Below are 25,360 nucleotides of genomic sequence, written 5' to 3'. Positions count from 1 at the left end.
TGGTGGTAGTTATATGATAAAATGTTTATCCAAACTCACAGAACTGTACCCCTCAAAAGGGTGCACATTACTGTATGAAAATTATACCTCAGTATCTGACTTTAAAAAAATAGGATAGAGAGCAATGCATAAACAGAATTCAACTAAATAAAGATTCATATTTACTGACATCCATTACGTGCCCGGCTGGCTGGGGACCAGGTACCTTCACATTGGTTATTTCATTTAATCCTTATCACAACTCTGCCTAAGAAAGTCTGACTCTACGTGTTTTGTAGAGGGGTAAATGGAGGTTCAGAGTGGTTATGAGATTTGCCAAGATTGCAAAGCTTGCTGGCAGCAGAAATCAAATCCAGGTCATTTGATTGCAATGTCCAAGCTTCGTCCAGTGTGGTTCCTTCAGGGTCTCACACCCCTAAACTCCCACACTGAAATAGAAGTAGAGCCTATTTTTCTTATGGAGAGGTGACTTGCTGATGTTGATCTCTTACACTTCATCATGAATTGGCCAATTAAAATCTCTTCTCAGTGAAACAGGGTGTAGACAGAATGGACTTTTTTGCTGTAGATAAGGAACGGGGTGTGATGGGGATAAAGTTAACACATACAGGCCTGCAGCAGGGGATAGAGGTCAGATGGGACCAGGGGACAAAAAGGAACCAATGTAGAGGGTCCAGAAGAGCAGAGGACAGGCTCTGGGGTCAGATGATCTAGGCTCAGATCTCATTTCCACTAAAGCACTGTACGACCTTGAGCCAGTCAATCACCCTCTCTGTGTCTCAGATTCTTGATTTGTAAAACAAGGTTAATTAGGGTTCCTACCTCATAGGATTGTTGTAAAGATTAAACAAGATAACATCTGTAAAGCACTGAGAATAGTGGCTGGGTATTTAATAGTATTAAATAAGTGATAGCTATTATAATTAATTAAGTTCTATGACATGTGGTAGAAACCTCAAGAAAACACTGGTTTAAACTAAACTGGAAGCTTACTTCACTCTTACATTAATGAAGTTTAAAGGAGTCGGTCCTGGACTGGTATGGAGACTCTGCAATCTTATAGGACCCAGATTCTCTCTAGCTTGTTGCTCCATCCTCTCGAGCATGGCACCTCATGGTTCAGAATGGTTGCTCCTGTCCCAGCCAATATGTCCATATTACAGAAAAGGAGAAAGGACATGCCCCGCTCTTTAAGGGAATTTCCTGGAAGTTGCACACAATATATCCACTGACCTCTTATCAGCCAGAATTTAGTGATATAGTCACACCCAGCTGTAGGTAGCTATGTAACCAACAACAATTTGTGAATTGCATTGATAAAGAGGAAAATGGGAATTAATTTGGGAGAACACCTTGGAGTTCTTTCTTCTACTCTGGAGAAGTTTAGACACATTCCAGTTATCCATATCCTAGGTCTCAGGACAGAAGCAGGATTTTCCTGGCATTTCCAGCCTTTCTGAGATTCCAGGTCCTCATTGACCAAGTGGGGCTACAATCTCCTGCCCCTTCCAACCCTCCCACTGACCCGTGCCTTCTTCCTGGCACTTCTTCTCCCATAAACAGGCCCAGAAAAGGCAGCTCCAGCATGCCAAAGCCTTGACCTCAAGTGAAAATGGACAGTGAGCCCTACAGGCAGCTGTGGTCAGTGCCCCAGACCATCTGGCCAGCTCAGCATTCTTGAAATATGACCCTGGATGAAATAGAAAAGGGAGACAGAAAAAATGTGCTTTAAATACTTTTTATTTTTAAAAACCATGTAAGTAACATATTTAGTAAGAAAATCCTTAAAATTAATTAAAAGTAAAGCAGAAATCCTTTAATATTAAACCCAGAGATAATCATCACTAGTGTTTGTGTATCTTTCAATCTTTTATCTATTCAGATTTTTCCTCCCTTAATTACAAATTTGGGCTCACATCTTCAACCTCTTTTACAACTAGCATTTAAAATTTAGCAATAGTAAGATGATCCTTCCATGTTTATAAATCCATTTCCCCAATATCTTTTTTAATGGACAGCTTGTATGTACCTCTTACAGAAGGGACTTTAATAGATATGCACAAAATTTGTCTTTGACTTTGCTATCTGGCTGAAATATGCTCTTTAGCTTAATCTTCAGCTTTTGAAAGGCTGAATAGCTAAGTTCAGACTTCAGCATCATTCCTGGGTTCCCTAGACTTGTATATGATCCATGATCCTGTAACCATGATACATAACCTTTGCATTCAAGGAGTGTAATTACTTCCTTTATACATACGTGACATGTCATTCAGATTTACTGTTACTAATCACTTTCAAATATAATCTTTTAGATGTAAGTTGCAATGTACATATTCTTTCAAATTCTATTAGTTGAAATTCTATCAGTCAGTTCAAAATTAAATGTGTATTTGTTATTGCAAGGGCAAAATACTCTGTCATTCATAATAATTATAAACACTGCCTCTTTTATGTACAGAAATAATTGTTAAGAGTTTTCAGGTGTTTAACAGAAAAACATTGATAGTACAAACATTGAGAAAGCATGTTAGCTGGGTACTTTTTGACACAACAACACAAAACATTAAAATAATAATATGAAGCAGAATAATAGAGATTAGGCTATCTCATAGTCCTAATCTTTGTAGAAATGTTTGGATACTAGCATTCGTAGCAGTCAAAATAATCTTTAAAAATGTAGTCAGTTTGCCTTATTCTATTTAGGTCATGAGGCTTTAACAAAAAGCCCTATTTGTAATTCTTTACACACTGTAAAGATTAACTAAAAACAGAATGTCATACAACCTCCCAGTTTCATGAACAAGAAAACATGTAAAACCAGGTGTAACAATATCCATGGTAAGTCACATTTGACATAACATGGGAAGGAGTATAAAGAATATGAAGAAAGAAAAAATTATTAGAAAAAATTAGGATCACGCTCCTCCACCATCATCAGTCAAAAGTAAGCGTCAATTTATTAACACAAATGTGCATAGTATACATACAGGGGCAAGCTAGCTACTGATAGCACTGGGAATGTATTGCTCTTACACTAAATTGTTAAAACTGTTAAATGTTAATGTTAAAGCATTGACAAGGGAGTTGATTAATAATGAAATTATCATCATGAATAATCTCTGATAAAATTTGATGTACTCTTTTATCAAAGACATTTGCTCCAGGAAGGTGATATTAGGCCTTGGCCTAGATTTCAGCTAAATACTGATCTTAACACTTGGCCATCTGGCATTCAACCAAAGTGTGTATTGAGTGCATCTCTAACTTTAGATTATTTCCAATTTCTCACTATTATTAGCAACATTGCAATGCATGTCCTAGCACAAACAACTCCATGGGGCTCTATGATTATTTCCTTGGCTGAATTCCTAGAAGTGGAGTAGCTGGGTCAAAAGGATCCCTACTGCCAAACTACCCTCCAGAAGTTTGTACTAGCTTCCCTCCCATAAGAGAAGTGGAATAGGAGAGACTATCCTGTCTCATCATCAGCCATGGCACCCGCATTTTCCATCTCCTGTGGCAGCTGACACTTGGGTAGTGGGCGGTAGCATCCTGTAGACAGCCCCAAACCCTCTTGGATCCCAGCAGAGCTATAATTTATTGTGTGTTTATCTTGTTTCCAGCATCATGGTAGACCCTTTAGGTACCTCTTGCATTTTAATCCTCACAATGATGATACACAGTAAATATTACTGGCCCATTGTATAGAAGACAATAATGAAGCTCACAGGTTGGGTGGCCTTGCTCCTAACCCTAATGGAAGCCTTCAGAGGCATGGCCAAGCAACAGACTGAAAGCTTTTTCCTGCAGGTAAATGAAACCTGTAAGATCCCATCCCCATGATCCCAACCGTTCAGCCCCTTGGGGGCTAAAGGGATCCCCAAGCCCTCCTAGCATGCATCCATTTCCATCCAGGGATTGAGGGTGGAAGGTAAAAGGCAGTGCCAACTGGACCTCACTCTACTCCAGGCCTGGCTCCGTGCACTTTGTGTGTCCATCGTTTCTTGATTGTTTCTGAAGGAAACTGCATCAGAGCCTCTGTCTTCCCTGAGGGGTGTGAGTGTGTGTGCTCCAGCTCAGACTTAGCACCAGGAGAAGGTCAAGATTTTTGGCCACTGAGTCCCCCATCACAGCAAGCAGGCAGTTGACCATTGGCACAAAGGGTGTGTAGTGACCACATGCCAGGGACTTCATATACAGTGTCCCGTGTAGATCTCAAACTGCTGGATGAGATGATCCACATCTGACCAGGGAGGAGCCAGAGCCTTGGGAAAGTATGCAAGAGCTCACAGCTAGTAAATGGTGAATGACCAAAATAGTCCAGGATAGATGCACATATTTTATCTGATCAAGACAACAAAATACACCGTAATATATTTCTATAATCCTTGAAAGAGCCAGAAGACTTCAGAGAGAAACAAGGAATCTTCAGAAACCCCACAGGAGCCTGCAGGCTGCTAGTCTAAGGCCTTACAGAGGAAGAAATGCATGAGCCCTGAGTGGAGGAGGACACACAAGGGTAGGCGGCCTGGGGAGGGTGCTGGGACCTGACCTCCCAGCCTGGAGCAGAACTGCCTGGGCTGCATGGGTAGTGGAGTGGGGTGGTGTCCTCTCACATAAGGACCTTGCACTTCCTTTCCTTTTCCAGGTCTGGACTTTGGGTAGTAAGACCAGAAAGCCTAGAGAAGGTGAGAAAGGAACCAGTCTGCTCTTCTCCCTGGCATCATTCAGCGAAGACACACATAGCACCCACAGGCACCACTGCCAGGCCCTGGGGTCACACAGATCTGGAGCCAATATGACTCACTCACTCTCCAGCTATATGACCTTGAGCAATTACTTAACCTCTCTAAGTCTCAATTTAAGCCATAGAATGTGGGCAGAGTAATAGCTCTTCATCGGTGTTGGGAGGATTGTACAACCTATGCTCCAGCCCTGTTGCTGCTTCAGTCAGAAGCCAGCCCCTGACTCGTTGTCTCCAGTGCCCACCTGTGCAGGGAGCCTGCACTTCGCTGAGGTCTGGGACCCCTGGATCTCCAGGGACCCACCCAGACCCTCCAGGATCCCAAAAGCCTTGTAGGTTGCACATTCTCTAGCCTTCAGGCCTTTGCATGTGCTGTGGCCCCTCCTGCACCTTCGCCTGCCTTATTGTACTCATCCTTCAGGCTTCACATAGCTGTCACCTCCTCCAGGAAACTTCCCTTGGCCCCAAGTCCAGCTGACACGTGCCCTCCTACCAACACATCACACCAAGTTTTCATGACTTGGTCAGTTGTCCTCTACTGGACCGTTAGCTCAGGAAGGGCAGGGCTCAGGTTTTGCCCATGTTGGACACACAGTGCCCAGCATGGACCCTGGCCCAGAGTAGATGAACAGGACATGTGAACAGAGTAGTAAAAAAGGATGAATGGACTCTATAGGAGCCTGGGTGGCAAAACTATGGGAGACATTGCCACAGACCCCCTGTTTGAGCCAGGGACTCAGGCAGGAAATAAAAAGGCAGGACTTACACAGCCATGGTGGTAGGGATCCTGCTTTTTTTCATTTTCTCAGACAAAAGAAGATGCATCTAGGGCTGCCCTGTACAGTTGTTCAGGTTCTGCACTTTATAATTCCAGCGGGCATCATTTTCACACTTCAGACATCACAGATGTGTACAGTTATTATGACAATTTTCCAGTAGATGGCAGTAAAGCACCCTGAGTTGGGGCACATGTTTCTGCTGGTGCAGATGCAGTTTGGGGCTATCTGCTGTGCTGGGTACATCTACCCGCCCTCCAAGCTGCTGAGAAATTGCCTGACACCCTTTCCCAATCTGGCCCCACCTTCGCTTCAGAGCTTTACAAACGACACCCAGGGTCTTAGTGTTGGCTTGAGGACTTCGGGAGAAGAGCCATTAGAACCAGAAATCCCCAACTGCCTCCTTTGTTCCAAAGAAGGTGATGATTGTGATCAGAAGCCCTGGGTTCAAGGCCCAGCTGCTGCATTTCCTATTGAGTGGTCTTAGGCAAGTGAGCTTGCAGGTTTGGGACCTAGCTTTCTCTTCTGGAAAGAATGCCGTAATGATTCTTGCCTTTGAGATTGTGAGGAACAAATGCTATGCTGAACATAGTCACGCATTGCTAGCTGTAAAGCACCTCTGCCCAGGAGCATCCTGCAGTAATAAAATTCAGGCCCTTTCCAGCTGACCAGGGGAGGATGTATGTCACTACTGGAGGAGACGAGGGCTGCAGATCATGTGACTCCAGTTTTGTCACCGCTCCCCTCAAGTCATCTTCAACTAGCAGATCTCTGCCCCGGTCTCCACCACCACTCCATCTCCAGGGGTGCTTTGGCCCCTTCAGTGTCTGCTCCAAACTCAGTATAGTCTGTCAGCCAGCGAAGAGATATTTATTGAGCATCTTCTATGTGGTAGGTGCTGTGCCACTCCCTGTGTTCTAGCTGCTTACAGGACCATGGGGGCAATAAAGTTAGCATAGTTGCTGTCCTGTTTCTGATCCTTCAGACCTTATCCCTTTCCTCTGGGACTGTGAGAAGAAGGAAGCCTTGCCCAGTCCCTCCCACTTTCTAGCTACTAGGCCACTTAATGACTGGACACTGCTTTTGGCCTCCACCATTGTAAATGCCCTTCATAGTCCAGACCAAGAGAGGCTCTCTGGTGTCTTCTCTGTCCCTCTCATATGGGGGAAGCCCAGGTTGGAAAAGCAGAGGATAAACTCATGACTATATCTGGATGCAAAGAAGGCTAGGAAATGAGTCTTCATTCCAGTTCCATCCAGTTCCCAGGGAAGAAGAGGAAAATGGTTGTTGAGGAACTATGAGAAGTCTCCACCACACCTTGCCTATGAAGTGCCATCTTGCTCCTACAGATGGGGGGCCTCTAGCTAGCAGACTCCTCTGCATAAATTAATCAGGAAAATAACCCAATAACCATAAGATCACAGAACAAGAATTATACCAAGACAGTAATGAGGTAATTTCCTCTTTGTGTATAAATGACATTTATAGTCTGTTGTAATTATCATCATCGCTAATATTCAGTACTGCATACCTCCCCACCCCCTTGCTCTCAGCTGCCCACAGCCCTTCTCTGTTGGCCCAGCTATAGCATCCCCACCCCCCACCCAGAGACAACCCCACCATACACCCAACACGGCTCCCTTGTTTCTTTTTAGAGTAGAATCTGGCTGAAGGAAGGGCCAGTGGAGGGAGCAGCAAGAGGGAGGCCCTGTGACAGTGGACACTGCACAGCAGGAGCGGACGGTGTGTGGCCTTGGTGAGTGGGGCAAAGAGGTGTCCAGGATGTTGCAAAATGCGTGTTCCTGACCCACCACCACCTTCTCTTTCTTGCTTAGGAGGTAGCTCTTGGGAGCTGAGGCCTCTCAGTCCCACCTTGTTCTCTCCTCCTATTCTTTTAAAATACTCAATTGCCTTCTCATGACCTCTTCCTATAAGAAGGGGATTTCAAGCCCTCAGGCACCCTAGAGTCTGGATGGGGGACTGGACACTGACATTGTTTTTCTCTGCAACCTCATGCCGGCCCTGTGCCTTAGGTGCCTCATCCCCATTGACAGATCAAGCCGCTGGCTTGAGAGCTGCTTGGCAGTTGGCCCTGGTCACCCAGCTCATCGGTGGCAGTCCTAGACTGGAACCAGCTGTTTGATTCTAAAGCCCACGCCACCATGGGTTATCCAGGTAGGGTTCTGCTGGTGGAATTTTAGGCAGGCTGCCAGATGGTAGAGGAAACTTTGGGGCAAGAGAATGTTTGCAGCAGTCACTGTCCCCACCAGCTTTCCAGGGATAAGTTTGGAGCAGGGAGAGAATGTGCCCCTGCTGGTAGTGTTAGCAATAAGCTACAAACCTGGCCTGCGATTTGGTGGTGGTGGTGGGGGTCACTTGAGACAAATTGTGATGGCACCACTGCCTGCTCCCCTTGCCCTATCTGCCCCACACTCCCCAGGCAGCTTCCCCACACCCTGACCCTGATCTCCAGGGACACTGGCTCTGCTGTCCCTCTGATCTCTCCAAGCCCAGAAAAAAACATCCGTCCACTCAGCAAAGGAGGCCACATGCCTATGCCTACAGTTCCCCATTCCTCACTTGTCCTCCCTTCCTGCATCTCAGTCCCAGGGCTGCTAGATCAGGGGAGTCCTGAGAACTTTCCAGAGGGCCCTAAAAGGGGAGGGCACCTTCTCTCCCCTGCCAGGGCCAGCGGGCTCCAGCTCTACAGAGCCCAGCACCTGGAGGCCTGTCTAGGCTGCCTCTTCCTCTCCCCCGACAGACAAGGGGAGAGGGCCTGCAGGGCAGGTTGGGGTTAAGGCCATTTCAGCGGACACCCTGGAAACAGGACTTGGGGACCAGGAGCTGTGTGTCCTGCAGGTTTACAAGCATGCTCCTGCTCCTATGTGTAAACTCACTCTCCTTCCGGCCCTCAGGGATGCCTGTACTCACACTCTCAGTCATTCACAAATGCGCACGCCACACCTTAGTCCCAGTTCTTCTATGGCAGCACGCTGTTATGGTCCAGAGTCTGAGCTCTGAAATCAGACAGTGTGGACTTTGCTTTATATACTGCATTATGGATTTTAAACAATGGTTTCTTGTTTTCAGAAGGTGACATTTGGCACTTGACTCACACAAAGGTGCAACAAGGACATTGTTTTCTTCTTTACTCCCACTCCCATCTCTTGTTCCCCTCCTCAGAGGCAACTCTTGTCACCATTTCCCATGCCTCCTTCCAGAGCTGGCCTGCAGAAGAGAGCCTCTGAGCACATACATGCACGTGCAGCCCACTGACACGCTCTGCACTGTTCTTTGTTTTCTGTTTGTGCAAATGCACCAGGAGGGCTATCTGAAGTGCTGGTGCATCCATCTACCAGCCCTCCAGGCTGCTGAGAGCTGGCCTGACATCCTTTCCCAGGCTGAGGGCTGTACCTGGTGATCACTCAGGTTCACGTACTCACTGAGCTCCTCAGCCTTTCTAAGGGCAGCATGGTGTCCCATCGTGCAGATGCACCATAATTCCTTTAACGGGCCTGCTGGGTGAGCACAGACTGCTTCCAGATGTTAGTTTGCCTTATTCACTGCTACCTCTGGTTTTTCAGTGAGTGCTGCCCGCACATGGCATCCACATGGACGTGAGAACCTGTCAGAAGAGGGTATGAAGGAGTGCCTGGCCTGGTTGTTTGGCCTCTTGTACCTAACTTTCTCAATCTGTAGATGACAATGATCAAAGCACCGACCTCACTAGGTGAGGAAACAGAATTGTACTGAGTGCCTAGCCCAGTGCCCAGCACACAGGAACCACAAATGTTAGTGCCTGAGGGCAACAGTGCAGAACTGGGGGGAGTGAGGGCCAGGTCCCCCCAACTCAGGGCCACCAAGTTAGATTGCAACGGCGTCAGCCTGGGAAATTCCCTGCCCTTGTGACCAGGGTTGGAGAGATTCATGCCTGTGGCCAGCCAGTGTGAGTGCCACAGGGAGGAGAAGCAGGGGGCAGGGAGCCGGGTGTGTGGGGGTGCAACTGCTTCACTGGAGCCTGAGCGAGGAACAGGCCTGGCTTTCCTGCTGAGTCATTCCCACTGGAGCTGCCAGGAGGGGCAGGCCTGCTGAGAGGGAGAGAGAGGAGAGTGTGTGTATGCGACAGCGAGCTCTCAGGCATACCACACACGCGTGCGCGCGCACGCACACACACACGCTTCCCAGCTTAAGGAAAAGGAGCCCCTCCCAGCAGAGACACTTTGTTCCCTGCAAAATATAAAAGCCATGGAGACAAAGGAAAGTAGGCTCCCCCCACCTTCCTCAGTTGCTATTGCTTACCCTCTCTCTCTCCCCACTGCATTTCTGCCCAGCCCTCTCCTCCATCCAACCCTGCCCTGCCCTGAGGGCAACCAAACATCTTGGATGGCCCTGGACAATGGACCGTCCCAGGGGCAGGTTGGTCAGCCTACTGACCCTCCTCCATTCTCCTCCTCATCCGGGACCTGCTCCCCTGGCCCATTACCCTGGGAATCACACCCACCTGGCCCCTCTCCTGGGCTGGAAGCCTTCCTGGCTGGAAGCTGGTGTTTTGCTCTAACAGACTTTATGACACATAGCCGTGCGCCGGTGGGGTTGGGGGACAGAGATGAATGAGGCTGGTCCAAGGGCTCAGAGGGGCTTACACCCCAGGGGGTGGGGAGGCTGGGGAGGGAGTCCCTGCCCCCACCGCTGGCTGCGTGTTGGACCCATGGGGTGGGCTGCCTGGAAGGGCAGAGTTGAGATGGGCTAGAGACTCAGAGGGCAGGCTGGATGGAGAATGTGATGCTTCCTTCCATTAAAAGTCACTTTTTGACTTACAAAAGTGTATGTAACTTGTACAAAGTCCCCAAACCCGCTTGTTATCTTACAGCTGGCTCTATACCCTTCTAGGCATATTTCTATTCATGTGGACCTGCTTTATGTAAAAGTCTGCATTTGACAGGATTCAAACAGGAGATGAGATGTTTTTTGCATTATCTCTAATTACAGTTTTCAACCATGCTTTGTCAAATCTCTTCTGGCCCTGAACAATATTCCAGGCAGATTCTTAGTTTTCTGATCAGATTTTCTAGGTTTTTTCAATGATTAAAAATCCAGGTTAGTCAAGTTCAATTTATAAATTAAACATCATATGCAAATAAAGGGTGATTCTCCTCCCCACCCTGTGCCAAGCAAGACTAGGAATGGGGAGGGAGGAGGTCTTCTCTTCCACTCCTTGCCCATCAGAGTGCTGTACCCTCCAGGGTTAGAGGTTGGGGTGTGATGGGGGTCGTGGGTGAGAGGCAGAGAGGGGCAGCTCCCGGTCCTGTTCCCTTGGCCAACACCTCTTGGTGATCAGTGATCCTGCAGGCAGGCTTCCAAGAGAGGTGAGCGGCTGGGTGCCCTGGGGAGAAAGCTGCTTTGGCCCCACTCTTTCTAACACTCACTGTCAATTCTGGCCCCTGGATGCTCACTGTGGGAATTCCTCCCCAGCTACCTGACCCACAGGAAACTCCTGCACCCTTGCCTGGCCAAATTGGGGCCTGGAGCCTGCCTCCACACCCCCCGGCCTGCCCTCCATTCCTGTCCATTCTCCTTTCCAACCCCCTCATATAGGCCACAGGACAGGTTGGCCAGTCAACAGGTATCCAGCTGAGCATGGGGAGCCAGTTTCTCCCTCATGGCACCCTGCTCTCTGAGCAATCCCTAGCAGCCCTCCCTCCACCCTCAGCGGGCGGAGGGGAAGGCCAAAGCACTGTGCCTTAGCCTGGGGACCTCTGACCCATGCAGTCACCCAGAGCCCCGTGCCCAGCACCTCCCGTGCTTGATCTAATGTTCTGCTGTCTTGAAATTCTTCATATTTTTTAATAAGAAGCCACTCATTTTCATTTTTCACTTGCCCCTAAAAATTACATAGCCTGGGACTCTGCTACTCTGGGACCTGATGCTCTGACCCTCTTCGTCTGCTTGTAAAAAGGAGCGGAGAGGTGGCACTGCTAGTTAGAGCAGCGGGGCTGGTTCTGGACGCTGTAAATGCTCTGGGAAGCCCCACCCTTCACAGTGGTTTCCACCCTTCTTTAGAGCAAGGGATGCCTCGCACCCTGTCAGTCTTCATTTGGATTCCAGCCATCAACAGCCAGGTAATAGGATCTGAACTAATCAGCATCCTGTTAGGAATGCGAGCATCCTTGTACATCAAACACACTCGCCAAATCAGGAATGAAAAGATTCAGATTATGTGCTTTTTTTTTTTACAACAATGAAATGATGTTGCACATACTGTTTTATAGCATGCTTTTTTCACTTAACAATACATTGTAAATATATTTTCATGGAGAAAACATTCATCTACAATCCAGTTTTCAGCATCTGTTCCAATTACATATTTCTGTGCAACAAACAACCCTAAACCCTAGTGGCTTAAATCGTCAATGATTTTTTTCCTGTTATTCAAAGGGCTGCCCAGGCAGTCCTTCTGACCATTCACAAGAAACAGAATCCAGAAAGAGAAAAACTGTTCCAGTGTTAGCTGAGCCACTTTCTGCTCCTGTGACCTGGGCCAAGTTATTGAACCTCAGATTCCTCATCTGTAAAGTGTTCCAGCTATAGATCAATCACAGGAGGTGCTGGGCACGGGACTCCAGATGGTAACAATGATGTCTCCCTTACCTGAGAAAGTTTGAGGATCAAACAAAAATTATAATAATAGTATCTACCATGTAGGGTCATCATGAGGATTAAACAGCTAATCTGGCTAAAGTATAACAAATGTTAGCCTCTAGCTATTATGTGCCTCGGCAAGGGGCTAGGCTAGTGAGGTAATTGCTGGGACAGGGAGGTAGCTGGTTCTCCAGCTCACTGCACTGAGATGCAGGAGGGAGAGGGGTTTTCTTCTGGGAGTAGAGGATTTGAAAGGATGCAGTGGGCAGAGCTGAGAGTAGTGAGCATTGCTCAGCAAAAGGAGAAATGAAGGCTGGTGGAGAGAGTCATTTTGCTGTAGCATAAAGGCATTTATTTGTTAGCTGTGTTTTCCTGCAAACTAGTAATATGCTGGTAATAAATTCAGGAGTAAAATATGCTGGAAAGCAGGTAGTGCCAGCCTAGAGTCAGCCAACTCAACAAATAACCCATGGGTCATCCACTGCCTCTGTCCCTGCTCACTCTGTCATAGGAGCCCCTTCGGTTGCTTCGGGAAACAAAGAAGAGGCGGAGGACCAATGAAGCATCTTTGTAGCACAGGAGAAACAATATCAAGAAGCCAAAATCTAGACCCCGATGGTTTCTGTGCCCAAATACCTTATTTCAATTCTTTGACTACATTTTCAGAGGTTCTAACATGTAGAGATTCTTGTCCTTGTGTTTTAAAAAAATTATGTAATATTTAAAATAAACCAAAAGATATAAAGAGTCACACAAGAACTCATGTTCTTGTTACCAGCTTAAGAAATAAAACATTGCCAATACAGTTAAATTTCCCCTGGGATACTTCCCATCACCTTTTCCCGCCTTCTCACAGAGGTAACTATGGTTCTAAACCCTGATGTTGATTATGCCCTTCCATTCTTTTTAATTTTTCAAATATACAAATACACCTGGTGGAAAGGATAGGTTGATTTACAGAGATCAGAGTTCCAGTGAAGGGCTTGGGGTTTTCCTGCAGGATTTAGATGACTTCTAAAGAGGCTCCAGGAGAAACAAAGAGAAAATAAAGGCCAAATAAAGGAATAGACTTTCAGTAACCTGTGACAATATCAACTGGAGTAATAAATACGTAATGAGACTCTTGGGGAGGGGCAGGAACGTCTTTGAAAAAGTAATGGCAGAAATGTTTCCAAATTCAGTGAAAAATAGAAATCCACAGAGCCAAGAAGCAGAATCCATGCCTGGCACAAAGAAAATCACACCAAGGCACATGATATTTAGATTGATGATGAAAAACAATTTTTTTTAAGGAGCCAGAGGTAAAAGAAACATTACAGGAAAGAAAATACAATAATCTCTGACTTCTCATTAGATATAATACAAGTCAGAAAACTATGGAATTAAATCTTCAACATTTAATTGAATCAAACAAAAAACTGTCAAGATAGAATCCTGTTTCCAGTAATAGAGTTGCAGGAATTCATTGTCAGCAGACCTGTTAAAGGCTTGAGGGAAATGATACCAGGGGAAAATCAGATCCCCACCAAGAAATAAATGGAAAGAAATAAGAGATGTTTTACCCTTATTTTAAAATTTATGTAAAAGATAAATAAAAATTTAAAGCAAAAATATTAGCAATGCACTGCAGAGTTGATAATATATGTAGAAGTAAAATGTATGACAAAAAGCACAAAGGACAAGAGAGGCAGAAAAAGGACTACAGCTGACCCTTGAACACCACAGGAGTTAGGGGCACCAATCCCCCTACAGTGCATAGTTGAAAATCTGCATATAACTTTTAACTCCCCCAAAACTTAACTACTAATAGCCTGTTGGTCAGCTAATAGTTTACCAGAAGCCTTACCAATAACATAAGCAGTCAGCACACATTTTGTATATTATATGTGTTAAATACTGTATTCTTACAATAAAGTAAGCTAGAGAGAAGTAAATGTGTTTTCAAATTGTCACCTCTCCAGAAATGTTTCCAATATATTTAGAGAAAGAATTCCACATATAAGTGGCCTCACATAGTTCAAACCTGTGCTATTCAAGGGTCAACTGTACAGTGTTATAAGTTTCTTCTGTAATATGTGAAGTGGTATAATATCATTTGAAGGTAGACTGTGAGAAATTAAAGATGCATATTTTAGACTTTAGAGCAACCACTAAAAAACAAGATCAATAACTAAAAAGCCAACAGAGATAAAATGGATTCCTAAAAAATACTCAATCTGAAAAAAGGCAGGAGAGGAGGGAAAAAAACAAAGAACATATGGAACAAATGGGGCAAAATAGCAAAATGATAGACTTAAACTGAAACATATAAAAGATTACCTTAAAAGTAAATGGACTACATAGATGAACCTTGAAAATATTGTGCTAAGAGAAGCTGATCTTAAAAGGCCCCATATTAGATAATTCCATTTGTATGAAATATCTATAACATTCCCATCTATGAAAACAGAAAGTAGATTTGTGGTTTCCTGGGGCTGTGGGAGGGAGGGAGCAGAGGAATGGAAGTAATTGCTAATTGGCATGAAGTTCCTTTTTGGGATAATAAAAATTTTCTAGAATTAAATAGAGGTAATGGTAGCACAACTCTGACTATACTAAAAACCATTGAATTATACACTTTAATATGAGGATATTTGTATCATACATGAATTATATCTCAATAAAGGTGTTTTCTTAAAAGTAAATGAACTAAACATTTGAATTAAAGATATCAAAGAACTAATAAGAGAGTGAAGAAGCTGCTGTAGCTCTACAGACATTGACAAATTGGAAGAAAAAGCTGCAAATTTGGGCTGTATTCCCAGCCAACAGGCCATCCAAAATGGGGAGTTTAACTCCCCTAGTTTAAGCTGGGATCCCAAAGAACTAGTCCTCTAGTCTAACACTGAAGTAGAAATAAATCAGTCCCTGCATAAGCTTTCAGCCAGGGTTCTTGTCACATGGGTGGTTGATTGCACCTCAAAACTTTAACTTGATTTTAGATGTTTCCAGTATGGTAGTTCCCAGCATCAGGCAGAAGCAAATGAAAATCCTCTCTGGGGAAGGCACTGTCATCCTAGGCCTCAAAATATTTCAAGAAATACTTTTTCAAATGCACTGTCTGCTTGTATAGCACACAATTAGGTCAGGCACACAAGGAAACAAAACACCATGAGCAAGAACCAGCAGAAACATCTACCAACAGAAACAAAGATTCTGGATCAGAGGCCACAAAATATATGCTTACCATTTTTAAAGAAATAAAAGTCCTGTTTGAAATATCTGCATGGAAACAAAAGGATTAAAATAAAATCTATAAGAAGTGATAGCTGTCAGAAGTGTATGTTGCTGAGTTAATATTTCAAAGGAGAAATATGATCATTCTACTGGATATAGAAATGTTTGACAAGAAATATCTGTTCATGCTACAAACTAGAAACAGGAGGATACTCCTTTAATATGATAAAGGGAGTCTATAAAAATAATAGCAAACATCATACTTAATGGTGAAACAATAAAAGTTTTCCCTTGAGATTAGAAAGAAAACAAAGACACTATCATATTTTCTATTCTACATACTAGCCAGATCAGAAAGGCTAAATCAATAAATGAGGAAGGGAGGGAGGGAAGGATAGAAAGAGAGAATGGAAAAAGTATAAGGATAGTGAATTAGTCTGCTAGGGCTACCATAACAGAATACTGGGTGGCTTAAACAGAAGAACTTTATTTTCCCGAAGTTCTGAAATCTGGAAGTCCAAGATCAAGGTTCTGGCAAGGCTGGTTTCTGGTGAGGCATCTCTCTTTGGCTTGCAGGCAGCCTCCTTCTTATTGTCTTCACCGGGCCTCTTCTCTGTGTGTGCGTGGAGAGAGAGAGAGTTCCTGGTGTCTCTTCATCTTTTTAAAAAGACACCAGTCCTATCGGGTTAGGGCTCCACCCTTATGAACTCATTTAACCTTAATTACCTCCTTAAAGGCCCTTTCTCCAAATACAGTCACATTGGGGTTGAGGTCTTCAACATACAAATTTTGGGTAACACAATTTAGCCCAAAACAGAAAAGGGAGAAACAAAACTGTCATACAGATGATATCCTTATGTATATAGAAAATCCAAAATAATCTAGGAATAGGAATTAATAGAGCTTAGCAAGGTTGCAGAATACAAAAGTTAATATATAAAAATCAATTATATTCCTGTAGAATAGCAACAAATATTTTGAGATTGAATAACTTTAAGTGTACTAGTTATAGAGTATAAAAATACCAGAATTTGGAAATAAACCACTTTTTTAAAGAGATAAGCAAGCCCTCTATAGGAAAAATTATGAAACTTTATCATATTTTTGGTAGGATGTGCCAACACACTATATTATTGGATTGAGAGATTCAACAATTTAAAAATGTAAATTAAATAAAAATTATCTGTAGGTTTGACCCAATCTGAATCAAAGTATCACCAGGTTTCTTTTTTAAAACTTGACAAGCTGATCCCTAGTACAAGGAGCCAAGAAAATCCAAAGATACTCTTGAAGTGGAAGAACAAGGTAGGAGAACTTGCTCGATCAGATTTCTGATTTTCCAATGAAGTTTTATTAATGGAGGTTGTACAGACAGACAAATAGGCATATAGAACAGAACAGAGAGCCCAAAATCAGACCCCACACATTTGGCACTTGACATATGGCAGGGCAGCACTGCAGAACAGTCAGGAAGGAATATTTTATTTTTAGTAAATGATGGTGGAGTAATGGGTATCCATAGGTAAAAAATGAGATTGAAGTCCTATCTCCCATAGATACAAAAACCTACCCCAGGTGATTTTTTAATAAAGATAAAATTAATATAACATAAAATTCACTATTTAAGCCATTTTAAAGAGTACAATTTTCATTGATTTTTAGTTTATACAAAGTTGTGCAACCATAATCATTATCTAATTAGAGAACATTTTCACCACCCTGAAAGAAACCCTGTATCTGTCAAGCATCCACTCTCCATTCCCTCCAGACCCCCAGCCCCTGGCAATGGCTAACCTACTTTTTATTTCAATGAACTTGCTTATTTTAGATATTACATATAAACTATAAATGGAATCATACAATATGTGACCTTTTGTGTCTCACCTTTTTTATCTAGCAAAATATTTTCAAGGTTCATCCATGTTGTAGCATGTATAAGTACTTCATTCCCTTTTATGACTGCACAATATTCCACAGTATGGATATACCACATTTTGTTTATCCATTCATTAATGGATATACACTTGGGTTGTCTCCACTTTTTGGCTATTATGAATAAGGTTGCCATCAACATTCATGTACAAATTTTGAAATATGTTTTCAATTTTCTTGTGTTTATACCCAGGAGTGGAACTGCTGCAACATATGTAATTTTATGGGTTTTTTTTTGAGGAACCACAAAACTATTTTCACAGCAGCTGCACCAAATTATATTCCCATCAGTAGTGCATGAAGGCTTCAATTTCTCCACATTCTCATTTCCCCTTGTTACTGTTATATTCATCCTAGAAGGTGTGAAATGGTACCTTATTATGGTTTGATTTGCATTTCCCTAATGACTAATGACATTGGGCATCTTTTCATATGCATATTGTCCACTTACAAATCTTCAGAAAAATGTCTATTCAAGTCCTTTGCTCATTTAAAAAAATTGACTTGCTTTTGTGGTTCAGTTGTTAAGAGTCCTTGTGTGTTCTAGACACTAGGCCCTTATCTGATATGTGATTTGCAAATATTTTATCACAATCTGTAAAGTGTATCTCTTGATAGTGTCCTTTGATCACAAAAGTTTTATTTTCATGAAATCCAGTTCATCCATTTTTTTTTCTGTTTCTTAACTTTGGGTGTCAATTTAAGAAACCGTCATCTGTTCCAAAGTCACAAAGATTTACACCTATGTTTCATTCTAAAACTTTTACAGTTTTAGCTCTTACATTTAGACCTCTGATATTTTTGATATAACATGAAGGTAGGGGTTCAAATTAATACTTTTATATGTGAACACGAATTTGTTCCAGTACCATTTTTTGAAGAGATTATTCTTTCCACCATAGTTGAAAGTCAATTGACCATAAATAGATGGGTTTATTTCTGGACTCTTGAATTCTATTCCACTGATCTACATGTATATCCTTATGCCAGTATCACACTGTTTTGATTACTGAAGTTGTGTAGTAAGTTTGAAACTGAGAACTGTGAGTCCTCTAATTTGTTTTTTTTCAAGATTGTGCTGGCTATTCGGAGTGCTTTGCAATTCTGTATGAATTTTAGAATCAGCTTGTCGATTTCTATGAAGTCACCTGGGATTCTGATAGGGATTGTGTTGAATACGTAGATCAATTTGAGTGTTGCCATTTTTTAACAGTATTAAGTCTCCTAATTCATGAATGTGGGATGTGCTTCCATTTATTCAGGTCTTCTTTAATTTCTTTCAACAATGCCTGCAGTTTTCAGTGTACAAATTTTGCACTTGGTCATTATCTATTCCTAGTATTATATTCTTCTCAGTGCTATTGTAAATGGATTGTTTTCTAAATTTCAGATCACTCATTGCTATTTTTGTGTAGAAATACAACTGTGTTTTGTATATTGGTCTTGTATCCTGCAACTTTATGAACTTGTTTGTTAGATTTAATAGTTTTTTCATGCGTGTATGGATTCTTTAGGATTTTCTGTATATCTAAGAACATGATATCTGCAAATAGAGATTGTTTTACTTCTTCCTTTCTAATCTGGGTGTCTTTCATTTCTTTTTCTTGCCTAATTTTCCTGGATAAAACTTTCAGTAAAATGTTGAATAGTAGTGACAAGAGCTGATATCCTTGTATTATTCTTTATCTTTGGGGGAAAACTTTCAGTCTCTCATTAACAGGTATGATGTTAGCTTGTAGTTTTTTATAGATGTCCTTTATCAGGTTGAGAAAGTTCCCTTCTATTCCTAGTTTCTTCAATGTCTTTATGATGAAAGGGATTTATCATGGAAGGGCTGGATTTTGTCAAATGCTTTTCTGCATCAATTGAGATGATTATGTATTTTTTCCTTCAATATATTAATATATTACATTGATTTTTGTATGTTGAACCATCTCTGTGTCACAGGCATAAATTCCACTTGGTCATGGTATGTAATCTTTTTAGTATACTGTTGGATTTGGTTTGATAATATTTTGTTGAGCATTTTTGCATCTATATTCATAAGGGATATTAGTCCGTCATTTCCTTTTCTTGTGATGTCTTCATCTGATTTTAGTATCAGAGTAATAAATATTGGCCTCATAGAATGAGTTAGGAAATGTTCTCTTCTGTTTTTGGAAAGAGTTTGTGAAGGATTGGTGTTAATTCTTCTTGAAATGTTTGGTAGAATTCACCTGGAAAATCATCTTGTATTGTGTTTTTCTTTGTTGGAAGTTATTTTATCCCCAGTTTTATTGAGATATCACTGCATTTAAAGGGTACAGCATAGTGGTTTGATTGGCATATATCATGAAATGATTATCACAATGCTTAGTTAGCATGTACCATCTCATATAGATACAATAAAAAGAAAAATCCCCCCCAAAATTTTCCTTGTGATGAGAACTCTTTGGATTTATTCTCTTAACAACTTTCCTATATATCATACAGTAGTGTTAAGTGTAGTCATCATATACTGCATACCTATACTTAGTTTTTCTATAATTGTAAGTTTGTACCTCTTGACCACCTCCCTCCAAGTCCTCCTCCCTTCACCTCACACCTCTGTTAATCACAAATCTGATCTCTTTTTCTATGAATTTGGCATTTGTTTTAGATTCCACATTTCAGTGAGATCAGACAGTATTTGTCTTTATCTGACTTAGCATTATGCCCTCAAGCCAGTCCATTTTGTACAAATAGCAGGATTTCCTTGTTTTTACGGCTGAATAATATTCCTGTGTGTGTGTGGGGTGTGTGTGTGTGTGTGTGTGTGTGTGTGTGTGTGTGTGTGTGTGTGTGTGTGTGTGTGTTTACAACTTCTTTATCCATTCATCCATCAATGGACACTTAGGTAGTATTTTGTATTGGCTATTGTAATAATGCTGCTCTGAACATGGGGGTGCAGATATCTTTTTGAGTTAGTGTTTTCATTTCATTTGGATATAATTCCAGAAGTAGAATTGCTGGATCATATGCTAGTTCTATTTTTATTTTTTGAGGATCCTCCATACTGTTTTCCATAGTGGCTGCACCAGTTTACCATCTTATCAACAGTGCACAAGTATTCCCTTTTTTTTTTTTTTGGAAGTTTTTTGATTCCTGATGTATTTGCTTTATTTGTTACTGGATAATTCATAGTTTCTATTTCTTCTTGACTCAGTTTTGGTAAATTGTGTGTCTAGGAATTTGTCCATTTCATTTAGGTTATCTAATTTTTTATATATATTTGTTCATAATATTTTCTTATAATCCTTTTTTATTTCTGTAAAGTGAGTTGTAATGTCCCTACATTCATTCCCGATTTTAGTAATTTGAGTTTTCTCTCTTTTTCTTGTTCTCTCTAGGTAAAGGTTTTTCAATTTAGTTGATTTTTTTAAAGCACCAACTTTTGGGTTTGTTGATTCTTTCTATGGTTTTCCTATTCTCCATTTCATTTATCTCCACTTTGATGTTTATTGTTTCCTTCCTTCTGCTTTTTTAAAATTTAGTTTGCCCTTCTCTTTCAAATTTCTTAATTTGTATTAAGTATGGGTGTATAAGTATGGGTGTATAAGTATGGGTGATTGACCTTGTTCTTTTCTAATATAGACATTTATAAAGTCCCCTCTGAGCATTGCTTTCACTACATCTCATGAGTTGTGATAAATGTATTTTCATTTTCATTCATCTCAGTCTTTTCTAATTTCCCTTGAGATTTCTTATTTGACCCATTGTTTATTTAAGGATATATTGTTTAATTTCCGCATTGTGAGTTTTCCAGATTTCTTTCTGTTACTGATTTCTAATTTCATTCCATTGAGGTCAGAGAAGATGTTCTGTATAATTTTGTTTTTTTATTGAGACCAGTTTTGTGGCCTAACTTATGATCTGTACTGGAGAATGTTGTGTCTGTTCTGCTGTTGTTGGATGGAGTATTCCATAGATATCTTTTAGGTTTAGTTGGTTTACAGTGTTGTTCAAGTCCTCAATATCCTGTTGATCTCTATCTAGTTGTTCTATCCATTATAAAAAGTGAGTTGTTATCAAATTGTCTATTTTGCCCCTTCAATCTTATCAGTTTTTGCTTCATATATTTTTGGGGGGTTCTGTTGCTACATGCACATATGTTTATAATTTTTATATCTTCTTGATGGTGACCCTTTTGCATTATATAATGTTATTTTTTTTTGTCTTGTAACAATTTTGTCTTAAAGTCTGTTTTTTCTGATATTAGCACAGCTACTCTGGCTCTTTGGTTACTGTTTGCATGGGATATCTTTTTCCATCCTTCCCATTTCAACCTATTTGTGTCTTTAGATCTAAAGTGAGTCTTTTGTGAGCTTTTACTTGTTTTTTGTATTTTTTAATTCATTCTACAAGTCTCTGCCTTTTGATTGGATAGTTTAATCCATCTACATTTAAATTACTGAACTTGCTGTCATTTTGCTATTTGTTTTATGTATGTTTTATACCATTTTTGTTCTTTATTTTCTCCATTACTCTTCTTTTGCATTAAACAGATATTTATTTTCTAGTTCACCATTTAAATTTCCTTGTCATTTCTTTTACTACATTTTTTTTAGTTATTTTCTTAATGGTTGCTCTGAGGATTACAGTTAATTCTTAGCTTATAACAATCTAGTCCAGATCAATATCAATTTAGTTTCAATATTATGCAAAAACTTTCCTTCTATATTAGCTCTTTACCCACCTTTATGTTGCTGTTGCCACAAAGTATGTTGTGCCACAATGCACAAAATGCATTGTGGGCTTATCAACATAGATCTATAGTTTTTGTTTTAGGCCTATTTGTCTTTTAAATCATATAAGAAAAAGAAGGGCTACAAACCAAAAATGCATTAATATGGACTTATAGTAACCTGTGCAGTTACCTTTACCAGTGTTCTTTATTTCTTCATGTGAAATTGAGGTACTATCTACTGTCCTTTCATTTCATCCTGAAGGACTCCCTTTAGGATTTCTCATAGGGCAGATCTACTAGTGGTGAACTATATCAGTTTTTGTTTATCTGGAAATGTCTGAACTTTTCTTTCATTCTTGAAGGGTGACTTTGATGCATATAGAATTCTTGGTTGATAGTTTTTTCTTTCAGCACTTTGAATATGCCATCCCATTGCCATCTGGCCTCCATAGTTTTTATACTAAATCAGCCATTAATCTTATCAAGTGTTCCTTGTACATGTGTTGCTTCTCTCTTGCTGCTTTCAAGAGTCCTTGTCTTTTGACAGTTTAATTATGATGAGCCTTGGTATGAATCTCTTTGAGTTTGTACTACTTGTAGTATTTGAGTTTCTTGAATGTGTAGACTAATTTTTTCATCAGATTTGAGAATTTGGGGGCCATTATTTCTTCAAATATTTTTTCTGTCCCTTTCTTTCTCCCTTTTCTTTCTGGCTGTCCCATTCTGCACATATTGGTAGTTTTGATGGTGTCCCACAGGTCTCTTAGGCTCTATATTTTTCTTTATTCTCCCCAGATTGGAGAATCTCAACTGACCTATCTTTGGGTTTGCTGATTTTTTCTTCTATTTGCATAAATCTGTTTTTGAACCTCTCTGGTGAATTTGTCATTTCAGTTATTATATTTTCAATTCCAGAATTTCTGTTTAGTTATTTTTTTATAATTTTATCTTTTTATTGATATCCTCTATTTGGTAAGACATAATGCTGATGTTTCCCTTCAGCTCTTTAAGCATATATAAAATGACTGATTTAAAATCTTTTTAAGGAAATCAGATGCCTGGACTTCCTCAGGAACAATTTCTATTAATCACCTCCTTCTTGTTCATGGACTATACTTTCCTGTTTCTTTTCATGCTTCATAATTTCCTGTTGAAAACTAGATATTTTTAATATTATAATATGGCAACTCTGGGAATCAGATTCTTCCTTTCTCCAAGGTTTGTGGTGGTTGTTTTTTTGTAGTAGTTGCTATTTGTGTAAAATGTTTTTTCTGAACTAATTTTGTAAATATCTTAATTTGTTGTATGTGGACACTGAAGTCTGTATTCAATTAGCTTTGTGGTTAGCTGGTGATTTAATAGAAACTTCTTTAAATATCTTGAACAAAAATATCTCCCAGTCTCTGAAGATGGGCTCTGGGTCTGTGTTGGGGCATGCCTTGCAAACTCAGCCAGGCAATTTACAACTTTACTTTAACCTTCACTTTCTGCTTGCACAGAGACAACAAGTCAGCCAGCTTAGGGAATACCATAAACAGTAACAATGAATAAACTACAACTGCATGTTACAACATGGGTGAATCTTAAAAATACAATATTGAGTAAAAGAAGCCCAACATAAAGTATATATAGTCTTTGATTCCATTAATGTCCACTTGAAAAACAGACCAAAACAAATTATATTGATTAGGGATGGTAAAAGTATAAAGAAAAGGAAAGAAGGATGATCATTAAAGTCAGGATAGGGTTATCTCTGAGGGGTGGTTGTGGAGGAAGATGGGGTGTGACTGGGAAACAACACAGGGAAATGTCTGGTGATAATGTTCTATTTCTTGACTTGGTCAGTGGTTACACAAGTGTTTGCTTTATGATTATTCATTATGGTGCTCATTTATGTTTTATACATAGTTTTCTGTAGGTGTATTATATCCCACTAAGTAATAAAGTTTATAAAACAATAAAAGGATTCATTTCTGAAAGCAGGTGACAATGCCCAGTGGAATGAGTACCACAGAGTTGTGTTCAGGAACCTGGCTGTGGAGAGGTGATCCTTACTTCATAGCCCAGAAGAAACCATATAAGAAAGCTATATTTCTGTCCCATGAGGATCCCTTTCGGAGTCTTTAGCTTTCATAACATACCAACATGGGAACCCAAATATTCTTTAACCTAATTTTGCAGAGCATCAGCCAGGTTCAAGACAGAACTGTGGAGAGGCTGCACAGGCTTAAAATCCCTGGATAGGTCTGGAAATGCTCGATTTAGATCGATTCTGGCTGGGGAAACTCTCCCTATCACATGTCTCCAGAGTTCTAACAAAAAGTGGTGATTTCTTTGTGATGTTATCAGTACCTGCCTCTGACCTGGCTCACCAGAAGTTTCCAATATGGTGCTGGTGACAGATGATGGTGACCTCCCACCAGTTATGAACATCCCCTCTTCTGGAGAGATGTCATAGTTAAAGAGGCTACTGCTAGCTAAGAACATCCCCCTGGTGGGCCTTGGTGAGTGGGGCTTGAGGCCAGGGCTCTGCTAGCAGTGGAGAGGCACGGTTTCTCTGCTGTGATAGGCAAGTGGTTACAGGGCTCTGACTTTTCCACTCTGGCTCCACCAACTTGGGGAATGACACTTCCAATGAGGGCTCAGTGCTGTGTTTCTGAATCTAAGCCTGAGGACTTAACCTTCTCTCAAAATCCACACCTCCACATTTGATTAGACAAACACACTGGGAAAATGGTTTTCCACCCCAATGCATTGTTCCCTTACTTTCTGCACAGGAAATCAAATTCCCTTCAGTTTGGAAAGGCAGATCAGGGTGTGTGACAGAAACCCAAGCTTTCAAAGTGGACCCACTTTGATGGAGAGTCTTGATTTGTCTCTTAGGGACAGAGGATAACCTAAAGTATTTGAGTTGTCCCTTAAAGTATGACTAGTGGTATGGTTCTTTCTTGAAAATACTGTCCCTGTCAGTGATATAAGTTTACATTTTGGATTCCATAGCAAAATCTACAGAGTTTCATGCCCATCACCTCCAGGCCCACTGACCCCTTCCCCCACTTACTCCCTACCTACTAGTCTCACCCAGCACCAGACCTTGGGGTGAAAGAGACAACAAGAATAGTTCTCCTACCTCAAAGCCCAAAATCACTGGAGTCTCATTAGTGAGAAACAGGCAGGGAACACACCAAGGTGACTCTTTCCTGGGCCTCCCATCTTTTCCCTCTCATTTTGAGTTTTTCTGAAAAAATCTTATCCGGGCAGTGCAGAAAAGCCATGTACAGTTGAGTAGGTTGTGTGTGTACAGGTGTGTTTGTTTTTAGCAATTACAATCAGTTCTGCAATGAACAT

The 25,360-nt window shown here is 41.2% G+C and overlaps 1 protein-coding gene across 4 annotated transcripts in view; it reads left to right on the top strand.

Moving 5' to 3' along the window:
* Positions 1-25,360, top strand: part of TMEM63C (transmembrane protein 63C) — a 123,357-nt gene that overhangs the window by 29,969 nt on the left and 68,028 nt on the right. The window contains exon 2 of one of the 4 annotated variants that reach the window (XM_037021368.2): positions 7,176-7,276. The exons of the other annotated variants lie outside the window; for them this stretch is intronic. The gene's annotated coding sequence lies outside the window, so the exon portion shown is untranslated. The remainder of the gene's footprint in view (positions 1-7,175; positions 7,277-25,360) is intronic. 4 annotated transcript variants of the gene reach the window in all.

Source organism: Manis javanica, chromosome 8, assembly GCF_040802235.1.
Source record: "Manis javanica isolate MJ-LG chromosome 8, MJ_LKY, whole genome shotgun sequence".
NCBI classification, from domain to species: Eukaryota; Metazoa; Chordata; class Mammalia; order Pholidota; family Manidae; genus Manis; species Manis javanica.
Note: the sequence above shows the minus strand (reverse complement) of the source record. Positions and strands in the feature narration are given on the sequence as shown.